The sequence below is a fragment of the Tursiops truncatus genome, chromosome 2, assembly GCF_011762595.2.
Source record: "Tursiops truncatus isolate mTurTru1 chromosome 2, mTurTru1.mat.Y, whole genome shotgun sequence".
In the NCBI taxonomy this organism is placed as follows: Eukaryota; Metazoa; Chordata; class Mammalia; order Artiodactyla; family Delphinidae; genus Tursiops; species Tursiops truncatus.
Window position 1 is genome coordinate 4402444 of NC_047035.1, and position 14916 is coordinate 4417359.

The following is a 14916-nucleotide window of genomic DNA, read 5'->3' on the forward strand; positions in this document are numbered from 1 at the left end:
GGCAATAGGACAATCTTGATCACAGCAGAAGCTGAAATCAGCTGGGGCATCAATCCTGAATAGTACCAAGCAGAGCAGGTGATAAAAAGTTTGATATTCTCTCCATTGATCCATACTTTCCACCATTCATATACATAGTCATTTAGGTACTTATTAATTTATGGTAATATTTATTTGTTTTTTCCTTAATAAAACAAACATCAAGCTTGCAATAGACTCAGATCAATAATTGACTATTACGTATCACTGTCTATATCATCCTTACTCAAAAATGCATCATATACTTGATCTGTTAATTATCCATTCTAACTTATATTAATATTATTTCTCTTTACTATGTATTTAAGTAATGAACAGTACTTAACCCTCTTCATCTTTAGTCACTTATATACTTGTTTATTCAGCCAGTAACATTTTATAATAATATTTTTAAAAACTCGTGAACCACAAAGAATAAAACAAGGTCCCTATATATTCCTGACATCTGTCTATAGGAACACTTCCAACGGAGGAAATGGACTAGATTTCTTTTGCTGGACCGCAGAGTTTCAGACACACAGTATTCATCATATACGACTCATAGGCCATCAGTCATCATCAATGGTCCAAGCTTAGACTCTTTTTCTTTATTCTCATTGACATTTGTTTACTGATCACTTTATTAATTCATTAATAATAATAAAATAAATATCTGTGAGTCAAAAAACTCAAGGACAAGATCTTAAATACTAACTTCTGCCTATAGAATCTTTTGCCTCATGGAATGTACTTATTTCAATAATCATCCTCATTGTGGCAAATATCGATTAATCAACACAAAGTTTCATGTCAATTCCATGGTAATCATTAAGCCATGTTTGGCCATCTTTGAATATATTTAATAATTTTTAGTATTACACTGAATATCCTAGACAAACCACCTAAACCATGAGAGGACTCTGTTGTTCACATTGGTCTTCATGATCTTACACACAGGGCCATCCATGGAGGTCCTGATCATGGCCAAATACGTAAATAGGTTCCAGTGTATCCATTCTGAGTCGTAAAAAGCAGGAGAGATAATAACAACATTGAGATACTCGTTATTGATCCACACATTCCACCTTCATCTAGTCAGTCATTTAGGAATATCATAAATTCAGGTCATATTTCTTATTTTTCTCTTAGAAAAAAGAACAATATCAAACCTGGTACTACCATAGAATAAGAACTTCGACTGTTATTCATTTTCTAGACCATTCTTAGCCAAAGAGGTATGACATTTGCACCATTTACATTTCCAAATGAACTTCAGTATTTTCAATCAATATTAATAGTTTTTATTGCCTTACCACATATATTAAGAGTGAATATGCTTCAACCTCTTCATCTTAACTTATTTATACTTACACTTATTTCTTTGGGCTATTTTTTTAAAGTAAAATCAAAATTCATGAACACAAAACAAGAAAATTGCTCTTTTATTTTCCTAATATTTGTCTATGGTGTAATACCAAATAGAGGCAACAGATTATATTTCTTTTATTTACTGAACCTGAGTTTCAGACATGTAGTATTCATCACCCATGACTCACATGATATCAGTCATCATCATTGGTCCATACATGGGCCTCTATCTCTTCATTCTCATCTGCATAAGTTCATTGATTAACTCATTATTACTAATATTAATTCTATTCCACACTTTTAACAATACAGTGAATATCTGAGGAAAAAGAGAAGCTCTCAAAGACATGAATTTGCTTACTGCATTACTCACATTGGTCTACAGAGCACGTGACCATGAAAGATGCTTAAATCCACTAGCGTGCGTCCATTCTGAGGAGTACAGAGCAGAGCAGATGATAGAAAAAAATTGAGACTTTCTCTAAATTGGTCCTTGTTTTCCTCATTTCATTTACTCAGTCACAAAGGTATTTATTATTTTCCATGATTTATACACATATATAAGCATAAATATGAATATAATGACATGATCCTTAGAAAAAGAGCTAACACCCTTGGTCCATCCATTTATTAATATGCATCAGTTTCTTCAATTTATATTAATAGTACTTCTTGCCTCACCACATATACTCATGGTTGATAAGGCTTCATTCTTGTTTTTATTTAGTTATACTTTGTTTATTGGTTGTATCATTGATCTATTTATATTAATAACATAGAAATTGATGGATCCAAAATTAGAAGAACAATATCCTTGTTTATAGGGATGATTTGCAAGAGAGGAAACAGACTAGATTTTGTTTTGTGTTGGACCTCAGACTTCCAGACACATGGTATTCATCGTATATGACTCCTACGCCACCAGATGTCATCATTGGTCCAGTTTTGCGACTCTTTTTCTTCCTCCCATCTACTTCTGTTTAGTGATTAATTTATCAATTTACTGATGGTAATTAAATAAATACCTATGAGTCACAAAAGCTCAAGGACAAGAGCCTTCAGTATCTTTATAATTTTCTTTAGAACCACTGCCTAATTGAGTACACTTCTTTCATTAATCACCCTCGTCATTCTAAAGATAGATTAATCAACAGAATGATTCATACATTTCCAATTTAATCACTGGACCATGGTTAGTATTTTTTCTTATAGTGAATATTTTTTTTAATATTTCAAAGAATACCCTAAACAAACTACCCACGGTAAGATGAGACCACTGACTATTACTCACGTTGGTTTCCATGTACAGGCAAATTCAGAGACTGTTGACCAAGACATATGTTTAAATCAGCTAAAGCGTGTCCATTCTAAAGCACAGAATGCAGAGTAGATGATAACATGATTGAGATGTTTCCTCTACTGATCTTTGTATCTACATTAATTTTCAGTGATTATGTTATATATGAATTGAGTAATATATAACTTTTTCCTAAGAAAACAAACCACATTGAACTTTCTACTAACCCAGAGTAAATACTGGCCATTATTTATATTATCTATAACATCCTTAGCTAGAGGAAACACCCTTGAACCATTTATTTCTTAACTGACTTAGTGTTTCCATATTTATTAATATTATCTCTAGCCTTAAATTTCTTCATAATTGGACGATGCTTCACCCTCTTCATCTTATTCATTTACATCTGTACATTGATTCTTTATTGATTCATTTATTATAATAGAATCAAAATCCATAAACACAAAGACCCCTGAGCATGAGCTTTATAAAATAAATCCTAAATCTGTCTATAGGATCATTTCCAACAGAGGCAATAAACTAGATTTCTTTTTTATGTTGGACCTCAGAGTTCCAGACACGTATTCATCATCCACGATGCATATGCCACCAGTGGTCATCATTGCTCCAGGCTTGGCCTCTTTTCTTCCCCACTCTCATCTACCTTTGTTTAGTAATTAATTCAACAAATTCTCTAATAGGAATAAAATGGATACCTATGAAGCACAAAAAACCTAGAACATAGGCCTTGAATCGTTTAACTTCTGTCTATAGAATCGTTTACTACACTCATATATCTCTGTCATTAATCACCCTCAAAATTTCATATAGGAATGAATCAATATAATGCTGCATTATTAATCAATGGACCATGTCTGGCATTCTTTGCTTATATTTCATACTTTTCAAATAGAGTGTTTGCCCATAAAAACTCACATTTGTTTCTATGTGCCAAACACAGAGACAATCAGACATCTTGTGACCTTAGATGAATCCTTAAATCAGCTCCAATGTATCCATGCTGAGAAGTACAAAGCACAGAAGGTGATTTTTAAACACTGAGACCTTATCTGCATTGACTTTGCTCTCCACATTTCAGCTATTCAGCCTCTTAGGGATTTATTAACTTTCATAATTTACAGTGCTTCACTTATTCATATTTATTTGTTTATATTGAGTGACTCTTTCATTTATCTGTTTATACTAATAAAATCAAAGTTCTTGAACACAAAAACCAAGAACACAATCCTTGTATGTTACTAACATCTGTGAGTATGGCAATTTCCAACAGAGGAAATAGACTAGATCTCCTATTGTGTTGGACCTCAGAGTTCTGGACACATAGTATTCACCATCCATGACTCATACACTACCAGTGGTCATCATTGGTCCAGGCTCAGCCCACTTTTTCTTCATTGACTTCTACATTTCTTTACTGATTAACTTATCGATAAAGCAACAATTGTAAAATAAATATCTATGAGTCAAAAAAAACTTGAAAATAAGACCTTCGAGAATCTCTACAAACATATGGACACCAAGGGGGGAAAGCGCGGGGGTGGGGTGGGGGTGGGGGGATGAACTGGGAGATTGGGATTGACATGTATACACTAATATGTATAAAATAGACAACTAATAAGAACCTGCTGTATAAAAAATTAATTAAATAAAATTCAAAGAAAAAAGAATCTCTAACATCTCTCTATAGAATCATTTGCCTCCTTGAATTTACATTTCGCTAATCACCTACGTGGTTGCAAATATTGATTCATCAATGTAATGTTTCATGTCAGTTCCGTATTTATTAGGGGGCCATGCCTGGCCTTTTTTATTATATTTAACTATTTTTTAATATTACAGTTAACGTCCTAAACAAACCACCAAAAACAAGACAAGAACTTTGACTATTTCTTACACTTAGAGCTCACGATCATGCAAGACGTTTAAGTTGGCTTGGTGCGCCCACTCTAAGAAGTACAAAGCAGAGAAGATTAAAAAAAAAAAACTGAGATATTATCTTCATTAATCCTTGTATTTCACCTTCGATTATATCAGTAATTTAGGTATTCATTAATTGGGGGTAATATTTATTGATATTTCCCTCAAAAAAACATCAAACTTGCCACTGAGCCAGAATAGGAATAATAATTATTACTTGTACTTTCTATAGAACCATTAGCCAGAGAAATATCATAAAATCATGTCCTTCTTAATTGAATCAGTGTTTTTAACATATATTAACAGATTCTCTTACTTCATGACATTATCATAATTGGATAATGCTTCACCCTCTTTATTTATTTGTATACAGTTGACCCTTGAACAACACGGGTTTGAACTGCATGGGTCCATTTGTACATGGATTTTTTTCAATAAATATAGTACCTGTATTTTCATTTTAGGGATCTTTAAATTAACTAAGTGTGGGAAAAATTTGTGTTTGATTAGAGATCACAACATGCGGTATCAAAAGAACCAGGGTTTGAGTCCTGATTCTATCCAAACTACTTAAGATTCCTGGCCTTGGGTGAGTCATTTATCAATTCCTTTGCTTCTGAAGCAGAGATAGCCTTTCGACTGCGTGGGGTTACACCACGTTGTTCAAGGGTCAACTGTATTTACTGATTGATTCTTTCATTGATCCACCTGTAATAACAGAGTCAAATTCCATAACAAAAACTAAGAACAAGATCCTTGAATACTACTAACACATGTCCACAGGATAATTTCTAACGGACGTATGGTATAGATTAGATTTCTTACTGGGTTGGACCTCAGAGTTCCAGACAAGTACTCATCATCCATGACTCACACCCCACCAGCATCACCATTGGTCCAGGATTGGCCCTCATTACCTTCAATCATGTCTGCATGTTTTTATTGATTAAGTCATCAATTCACTAATAATAATAAAATAAATGCCTGGAGGTCATAAAAACTTGAAACAAGATCCTTGAATATCTCTAACATTTCTCTATAGAATTACTTCCCACTGACAATATATATATATTTCATTAATTGGCCATAATGTTTTCTATATAGATTAATTAATACAATACTTTATATTGACCCCATTTTACTGTTTGAATGTGACAAAACCATGTCTTTATAGAGGGAGGTTTAAATCAACTGTGACTCAAATTAAAATTGATAATACATTGTACATTAATTAATTAATTGAATAATTAACTGTGAAAATAAATAAAATGGTCTTTCTTTTTTCTCCTTAATTGACCACAGATGTACTGAATTGGCCCACACATGATCTCCATTCATTTAATTTGTACATGTAGCCATTTATTCCCTTCCAATAACAGAGTTAACACCCATGACAAACCACCAAACCAGAAGCAATTACTTTGACTGCTACTTACGTAAGTTTCTATAGTCCTTAATTGAATCGTTGTGCATCCATTCTGTAGAGTACAAAGCAAATATGAAAATAGACAGATTAGATTAGGTAGATAGATAGACAGATAGATAGGAAAGGCTAGATTCAGATTTTTCTAGTTGACTTCAAGTCAACAACTGATGAGGAATAAACCTTAAGTGCTTGTTGTATATTAAAACTCTCCATGGTATATTGCTTGATTGATTGAATCAAGTATTAAATGTAACGAATATAATGAACACCTCTGAAAGCAACACCAGACAAAAGAATAAGAACTATGTGTGTCCCCTACCCAGTCAGGTAAGAGCTCCAACAACTTTCTAAATGAACCTTTCTTGGAGAGAATCGGTTAATCTGAGTCTTAGATTCGAGCACATTCTCAGCAATTGTCCATGCTTGTCCCATCTTTATATATGTATGTATGCATATAGCTATACATGGAGTCATTTTATCTTCCATTCTTTTAAAGTAATTGCACCAACAAGCCAGGAAGAGAAATCCTCTCTAAATATATTGACCATTTCAAAAATTAAGAGCCTAGGTCTACTTTTTTTACCTAGAGAGCAACCGTTAGAACTGGATTAATCACTCTCCTTGTTTCATAACACATGGTCCTCACTGGGTCATGCGTTACCTTCTTTCAAGGAACTGATTAAAATATTAACTTATTCCTTGATATAGTTATAATAATAACATTAATACTTGTGACTCCACAGAAACAGAACAATATTAATGCCTGTGCATATGCTCACTAGGCACAGAAAAAAGATCAGATAATTTTTTCTTGTTCTTTTTTTAATTAAAAAGTAGAAGATCATTGAATTAATCATAACTTGTCATGTGACATTCTCAACATAGGTCCAAGTATAAGCCCACTCTCAATTATGTAGTTATTTAATCAATAATTAAGTAAATGTTTTGCCCTTCTCTTAATAAAACAAAAACCAACAACCCAACCCAGAAAAACAGCATGAGCTCTTACACCCATTTATCGAGATGCTCTTTACTCAAAATGGTCAGCTTCAATCAATTTATTTTACTAGAACTCAGTGCTTCAGAAATGTATTAATAATGATTTTTATATTACATATATTACATTACATTCTCCCATATTTGGACCAGGAATAAACCATTTTGTCCTTATTCATGTATACTTTCTTGATTTATTCATTCATTGAGTTACTGAAAATACAATACTCAGAAACCCAAGCACAAGAACAAACTCTTGAATATTTTTAACTCCTTGAACAAGTTCATTTCCTGTAGAGATAAAGAGGAATGAATCTTTTTGTAATGGACCTCAGAGTTATAGGGTTTAATCAAAGTCCTTGACTTCAGACACCCCAGGGTACTCATCATCGATCCAGGCTAAGCAATCTTTTTGTTCATTTATACCTTTGCTCATTGATCCACCAACAGTAATAACATCAATATCCATGAATTAAAAAAAAGCCAAGAACAAGACCCTTGAATATGACCAACATCTGTGTATAGGCTCTTTTCCCATAAACTAGATCTTTCTCAATAGATGAGATCTCTTTTTGTAGTGGCCCTCATTGAGGTATGTATGGATCAATTATCATCCTTGTTTTCTATGCTCCCCCTTCCAGCTCTCTTGCATCTTCCTAATCTAAATAATTCAACAAACACTAATGAAAAATTCACTCCAAGATCTTTTGACAAGATCTTTTGACTATTATTATTTTAGTTTAGTCATTAGAATCCTTACCCACAAAGGTAACAGTCAAGATCTTCCTCAAAACAGACTGATGAAAGCAGCCATGGTCTTCATCCTGTGGAGTCAAATGCCAATGATCAAAAGAATGAACAGTCCAGAATTAGATTGATTTAAAAGGACATTAGTTGCGTGGTACTAGGTTAATCATTAAGTTGATTCAAGTGTCATTTTCATCACTGACCTGAGAACAGCACTCCTTTTTATTACTTGATTTAACTATTACTTATAAATAATATAATGAACACTGTTGAATTCATCACTCAAAAATAAGAACTATGACTATTGCTCATAGCTGTCTATAGGCCCCTACCCACATAGGTAAGAGCCTAGATAATCTTTTTTTAATGGTCTCAATTTGTGTAGAAATGGTTGAATTTAAAATCTGTGATTTACGGCATAGTCTCACCAAGGTCTATGCTTGACCCTACTCATATATTAATTCAATTGTTCATTGTTTTATTTATTCATTTATGGAATTATTCATGGAATACTTGATCATATATTCAAATATACAAACACACGCACACACAAAGTGATAAACCCATGAAAAACCCAGAACAGAAATGATCTTCATGTACATGTCTATATGTTCATACCTAAACTAGGAAGAGAGGATTAGTAGTATACATAAAGATTAGTCATTATTCTTGCTTCTTACTGAGCCATGTTTTCCTCCTTTTAGACTATTGACTGTGATTAGGACTTCATCTACTTACATGTAAGAATACATCGATATCTAGGAATTAACTAACATTAGATAGGAAACTTGAAGAATATTTATTATCTCCATATGTCTATTTCACTACACAGAGGTTTGAAAACTAGATTCTTTTATTATTTTTAATAAAACTCAGTGAACAGAGTTGGATTAATAATAACTCTTCTCATAAGGCACATTCTGAAGATGAGCTTTGCTCATTCTTTTTTCAATTAAATAATTATTTAACAAGCATTTATTTATGTAATTTTTCCCTTCTCTAAGTAAAAACAACCAACCAGCAAACAACCACCTACATCAAACAATAATTCTGAATCTTACATACATCTGTATACATATTCCTTCCAAAAGAAGGCAAACAGCCTTTATGTATATATTTCACTGGAATTTAGTGCTACAGAAACATATAACAATAATCCATGTTTCATTACATACTCTCATAACTGGTCCAGGCCCAGCTTCTTTTACATTTACCCATCTTTACATTTCTTCATTTATTCATGCATTGATTTACTTATGAAAATCAATCTATACCCAGAAGGTGTGGACGCCTGTCATCAAGACACCTGAATATTCTGAACTTCTGCCTCTACACTCATTTCCATAAAGGAAAAAAAAGAGAAGGCCACTTTTAAATGATGGACCTCAGAGTTACAGATGGCTTTAATCAAAAGTTTTGATTCAGACACCCTCCAATCTCATCATTGGTCCAGGCTCGGCACTCTTTTTCTTTGTTATTTATACCTTCATTTTCCCATGAGTCACAGACTCCCAAGAACAGGATCCTTGATATAACTATGATAATTGTCTCTAGACTGATTTCTGACAGAGCTTTCAGACTAGATCTAAGGGTAGCCTTGCTTCATCTCAGTACCATCGCAAAAAATGACCCATGATTGGGCCATGTTCATTTAATTCACCCAATTTTAAACATGCTGTAGTGAACATCCAAAAACCACAATGGTGCCCTACATCTAGAACACACACAGTAAGTTCCACCTTCTAAGAGCTTCCTCTAAACAATGAATAGGCTGGATCTCTAACAATATGGAAATGCTTAAACCAACTGCAGTGCAGAAATAATATGAAATAGCAAATGGTTCTGAAAATGAATTAAATACCTTTCATTTCTTTTTAAAATGAATCTCAGAGGTGCTGAAATGTGTTCATTCTACTCCTTGGCCCATAACACATTCTTCACTATTGGTCCCTACTTGGTGTTCTTGGGTTTGGTTTTTATGTATACAGCCTTTTGTTCTCTTGAACTACCTCAGTGACCACACATGAACAAACCATACGAACAAAACACAGAAACTTTGATTGTTACTTACATTGCTCCTTACCTACAGAAGTAACAGCTAAGGTCTTCATCATTGGACAACGACTGAATCCAACGTGGAGTGTTCATTCAGAAGGAAAAGGCAGATTTTTAAAAGAATGAAAAGTGTAAACTTAGATTTTTAAAATAGAAGTTAGTTCTGCATTACTAGATTAACCAGAAACATTGGTTTGTGTCACATTTTCATCAATCCATCCAACAGTGGTATCCTTTTCATCTATTGACTTAATTTTTAGTGTGAAATAAAATAATAAAGACTTCTTAAATGTTTTTATGAAGGTGTTTTAATCTATCACCCAATATAAGGACTATAACTATTATTAATATTTGTCTATACCCCTACATAATCGCAAAAAGGCCACATAATTTTTTTAATGGGGAAAACTTTTGCAAAATGTGATAAATTTAAATTCTTATTTCAAAACACAATCTGACCCCTTGGTGACATATACTTTAACTATGTACTTATTGATTAATTTATTCACTCATTTATTTAATAATTCTCAGCATAATTTAATTATCTAGACTTTTTTTTTTGAAAGGAAGTACAAACTGATAGAGCCATCTGCTATTCAAAACTAAATACTATTACATGCAACTTTCTCTATCAGCAATGACCAAAATGGTAGCCACTGGCCACTTATAGCTTGAAATGTGCCTAGTGTTACTAAGGAACTAAATTTTTATTTTTGGCTGTTTGAATTTAAATGTTAACAGCAAGATGTGTTTAGAGAGTGGGGTCTATGTGATCCTTCCTTAAAGATGGAGGGGCTCAGATCTTTTTTAAAGTGGATTTCTAGGCAATAAAACAGGATTAATCATGCTCCTTCACATATTACATATGCTCCTAAGGGGCCCACAGTTTGTACTCTTTTAAATAATAGATTGAGATATGAAATTATGCTTTTACTCACTTATAATAACAGCACCAATATTGGTGAAGCCTAAGAACACTTGACAAAAGCGCTGAGAGACACTAAATCTATCCATTTGATGATTACTCACAAAAATCATCAACAACGTGCATTTACTTTTTTAAAAATAAAAATCAATGAACACAAGAGGATTCATAATTAGTATATTCTCATGCTTAGACCTTTTGTATGTTTCAATAACTATCTAATCATTTGTATTTTATTTTTCATTATTGATTGTATTAAACTACTAATTAAATGTTATATTAATATGTTTATCATGATTTGTTATATTACTATTGAATATATTTATTATTATTATTGTACAGTTATGTAAATATTCTTAAAATAAGACATACAACCAGAAACTCACCACCAACCAAGAACAACACTGATGTTCACATATATCTATGCTCCCAAAGGAGGAGTAGCCTTGGTCTATTTTATTGAACTCAAATTTTCAGAAATGTATTAACAATCATTTTTGGTTCATAAGCTCCTTTCATAATTGGACAAGGTGTAGCCCTCCTCTTTATTTATACTTTATTTATTCATACATTTATTTACTTACAATAATACAATCCATATTCATGAACAACAAAAGGTCAAGAACACAATCCTTGAATATTTCTGACTTCGTAAGCACATTTCCCAAAGATGCAACGGACCTCAGAGTTACAGACTGGGTTTAATCAAAATGTTATTCAGATGCCCCACGCATACTCATCATTGATCCAGACTTGGTATTCTGTGCCTTTGTTTGATATATTGTTCTTGACTTATTCATTGATTCATTAATAATAATACAGTCAATGTCCATTAATTAGGAAAATAAAACCAAGATCCTTGAAGATATGAATATGTCTGTGAACATTCACTTCCTACAGAGCTAGAGAAGTAGCTCTCTTTGTGCAATGCAGCCCAGCATTGAAAATGGGAGTGAATCCATTTCCTTGCATCATATCAGTTCCATATTAGCCATTCGTCCATGCTTGGACCTCCTTCACTTAACATCCATATTTTAAAGATGAACAATGAACTTCCATTTTATACCACAACTAAGAAAAATGCAAAATTTTCCATTTTTGTATATTCTCCTCCTCAGTGGGTTCATGGTCTATAACAATACCAATGGAGAAGTTTATATCCACTGTGGTAAAAAAATTAAATGGAATATTAAAATTTTCTGAAAGTGAGTCAAATGCCTTTCATCTTGTTGTCCTAATAAATTCAGTCATGCTGAAATGCTGAAACGGAGTAATCGTAATTCTGAATTCCTAACACACTTTAATCATTGGTCATCCACCTTGAATTGTTTGTGTATGCAGTCATTTATTCCCTCAAAACATCTCAGTGGATACCCATGACCGAGACCCCCAAGTAGAACATGAACTTTATTACTTACATAGATCTCTTCTCTCTTTATCCAAAGAGGTAAAACTCAAGATCTTTGCCATGGGCTAATAATCAAATACGGTAGAGTTGTTCATTCTGAGCAGTAAAAAGCAAATTTTAAAAAGAATCAATCTACAATTACCCATTTTTAAACATCAGTAATCAGGTAACAATAATCCTTGGTTTGCATTCTATTCGCAACATTTGGAAAGAGAGAGTTCTACTTTATATTTATTAACTTGTGCAATTCTTAATTTTAAATAATACAACGAACACCACTGGATCTAGCAGTAAACAGAAGAAAAATAACTATAATTATTAAGAATATGTCTCGGGGCTTCCCTGGTGGCGCAGTGGTTGAGAGTCCACCTGCCGATGCAGGGGACACGGGTTTGTGCCCCGGTCTGGGAAGATCCCATGTGCCGCGGAGCGGCTGGGCCCGTGGGCCATGGCCGCTGGGCCTGTGCGTCCAGAGCCTGTGCTCTGCAATGGGAGAGGCCACAACAGTGAGAGGCCCACGTACCACAAAAAAAAAAAAAAAAAAAGAATATGTCTCTCTACTGACTACCCACGAAGAGCCAAGATCATCTTTTTTATTGAACTTTATTTGTGTGGCATTGGATACATGGGAGATTCAACTCACGGCACAATCTCACCAATGGTCCAAGCTTTACCCTACTTAATATATTTATTAATTCACTCACTAATTCCTTTATTTAATTACTCATGGAATAATAAGACCATCCCTTTATTTTTCTAAAAGAATTCCAAAAAGCTTAAACAATCATCAAAACAGAACTGAAACACTATTATTTACAAATGTCTATGTACACCGTTGGAAAGGCCTGTGACTCTTTATCTTCCTGCGGACATCAGTTGTGTAAAACATGATGAATCACAATCTTTACATCCAACTGCATGCTTTCCATTGAGGTGATATTGACTGACTTTTTTGAAAAATTGATTGAGATACAAATGTATACATTTGTTCACTTATAATTAAACTTCAATATCTGTGACCCACCCACACTGGATAAGCACCTTGAATAATATTTACATTTGTCCTAATGTCATTACCCAATTGAATAATATTTACATTTGTCCTAATGTCATTACCCAAAAGAATAGCAAACTGGTTCCTTTAATTTAAGTTTGTTTGTATGCAACATAAAATTGCATAAAAAGATTGAATTAATCACAAATGTGGCTGAATAAAAGAGTCTCATCATCATTCAATGCCTTCCCTCCCAATTACACAGTTTATTCAATCAACTATTTATGTAAATGTATTTCTCTTTCCTTAATAAAATGATCGATTGGCAACTCGCCTCCACACAAAACAAAAACATTGAGTTTTGTGTGCAAATGACCATATGCTCCTTACAAAAATGATAAGAGCCTTGACTATTAATTTACTGGGACTAAAAATCTCAAAATTGTTTTCGTAATTATCAATGTTTCATTGCATGCCTTAAAAAGTACTACACATATATCTCTCTTATTCCTCATTCACTGATATATTTCTTTATTCATAGGCTAAATTTATTCTAATAATGCTATTCATACCCCAAACCAAAAAGCCTGAGAATAAGGTGCTTGTACGCTCATTTCCCACAAAGAGAATAATGAGATGTCTCTTCGTTATGGACCTCAGAGTTGCAGATGGGCTTAATCAAAATTCTTGTTTCACAAACCCCATGAGATTCATCACTGGTCCTTGCTAGAAAAATTTTTTTCATTTATTGATTAATTTTCTGATGCACAAATAATACAATCACAGAATTCCAAAAACAAGATCCTTGAATTTTAGGCTCTCACCCTATAGAGCTAATAAACGACATTTCTTCTATAATGGAACTCAAACCTGCACGTGTGGATGGATCAACATCCCGGCTTTGTATCAAACCCACATTCAGCATTGCTTCCTGTGTGGCCCTCTTTTATTTAATTCATCTGTATGTCAAAGATGGTTCCATGAAAAACAATGAAACCACCATCTGAATCACCTCTGGGCTGCCCACAAAGAGTTATCAGCCCCTCTACCCATATGCAAATGGTGAAATCAACCATGGTAGAAAATAGAAAATAATATTAAACAGCTAGGAGAATAAATTAAATAACTTCTATCTGCTTTTAAAATGACCTCAGTTGTGCTGATTTAGATTAAACATAATTTGGGGTTTGTAACACATTCCCATCATTGGTCCATACTTGAAGTATTTTATATATTTCATGTATGTAGTACATAATTATTACTTTGGAATTCTTCAGCTAACACTCATGAATAAACCATTCAAACAAAGAATGTGAACCAAGGGACTTACTTATATTAGACTTTATGCTCCTTGCTTGCGATAACAATTCTTTATTAAATGATTAAATCAGCTGTCCTGTGTTCACTCTGGGGAGGAAAAAAGCAGATTTAGACTAGATTTCAATTTTTTACTTATTGTTAGCCAGGCAGAACTAGATAACAATAAACTTTGGCTCAAAAATGTAATTTTTTTACTAATCCAGTATTGAATTCTTAGTTATGAATAATATAATAAACATTATTAACTCCACCACTTAGCCCAAGATTAAGATCTGTAATGATTACAGATATCCACGAATATAAACATCTGTTAAGTACATGGTTATTTAATAGATTTTTGACTGATGCAAACACTTTTCCTTTTCCTAATTAAAAAATAGCAAACTACCAAAACTCAAAACATTGCCTCCTGACCACAGATACT

At 33.2% G+C, this 14916-nt stretch overlaps 9 non-coding genes and 1 pseudogene across 9 annotated transcripts; all 10 read right to left on the reverse strand.

Moving 5' to 3' along the window:
• Positions 1 to 533: 533 nt before the first annotated feature.
• Positions 534 to 608, reverse strand: LOC117311407 (small nucleolar RNA SNORD113/SNORD114 family). Its single transcript, XR_004525609.1, has one exon. It is a non-coding gene; the product is annotated as a small nucleolar RNA SNORD113/SNORD114 family (small nucleolar RNA).
• A 920-nt stretch (positions 609 to 1528) lies between these two features.
• LOC117311433 (small nucleolar RNA SNORD113/SNORD114 family) lies at positions 1529 to 1601 on the reverse strand. The gene has a single exon (XR_004525634.1). It is a non-coding gene; the product is annotated as a small nucleolar RNA SNORD113/SNORD114 family (small nucleolar RNA).
• Positions 1602 to 2253: 652 nt separating this feature from the next.
• LOC117311395 (small nucleolar RNA SNORD113/SNORD114 family) lies at positions 2254 to 2328 on the reverse strand. Its single transcript, XR_004525599.1, has one exon. It is a non-coding gene; the product is annotated as a small nucleolar RNA SNORD113/SNORD114 family (small nucleolar RNA).
• Positions 2329 to 3241: 913 nt separating this feature from the next.
• On the reverse strand, positions 3242 to 3313 carry LOC117311403 (small nucleolar RNA SNORD113/SNORD114 family). The gene has a single exon (XR_004525607.1). It is a non-coding gene; the product is annotated as a small nucleolar RNA SNORD113/SNORD114 family (small nucleolar RNA).
• Positions 3314 to 4001: 688 nt separating this feature from the next.
• On the reverse strand, positions 4002 to 4076 carry LOC117311397 (small nucleolar RNA SNORD113/SNORD114 family). The gene has a single exon (XR_004525601.1). It is a non-coding gene; the product is annotated as a small nucleolar RNA SNORD113/SNORD114 family (small nucleolar RNA).
• A 1374-nt stretch (positions 4077 to 5450) lies between these two features.
• LOC117311412 (small nucleolar RNA SNORD113/SNORD114 family) lies at positions 5451 to 5521 on the reverse strand (annotated as a pseudogene).
• A 1846-nt stretch (positions 5522 to 7367) lies between these two features.
• Positions 7368 to 7440, reverse strand: LOC117311444 (small nucleolar RNA SNORD113/SNORD114 family). The gene has a single exon (XR_004525645.1). It is a non-coding gene; the product is annotated as a small nucleolar RNA SNORD113/SNORD114 family (small nucleolar RNA).
• Positions 7441 to 9168: 1728 nt separating this feature from the next.
• Positions 9169 to 9242, reverse strand: LOC117311431 (small nucleolar RNA SNORD113/SNORD114 family). Its single transcript, XR_004525632.1, has one exon. It is a non-coding gene; the product is annotated as a small nucleolar RNA SNORD113/SNORD114 family (small nucleolar RNA).
• A 2203-nt stretch (positions 9243 to 11445) lies between these two features.
• On the reverse strand, positions 11446 to 11520 carry LOC117311437 (small nucleolar RNA SNORD113/SNORD114 family). Its single transcript, XR_004525638.1, has one exon. It is a non-coding gene; the product is annotated as a small nucleolar RNA SNORD113/SNORD114 family (small nucleolar RNA).
• A 2301-nt stretch (positions 11521 to 13821) lies between these two features.
• LOC117311453 (small nucleolar RNA SNORD113/SNORD114 family) lies at positions 13822 to 13896 on the reverse strand. The gene has a single exon (XR_004525653.1). It is a non-coding gene; the product is annotated as a small nucleolar RNA SNORD113/SNORD114 family (small nucleolar RNA).
• Between the last annotated feature and the right edge of the window lie 1020 nt (positions 13897 to 14916).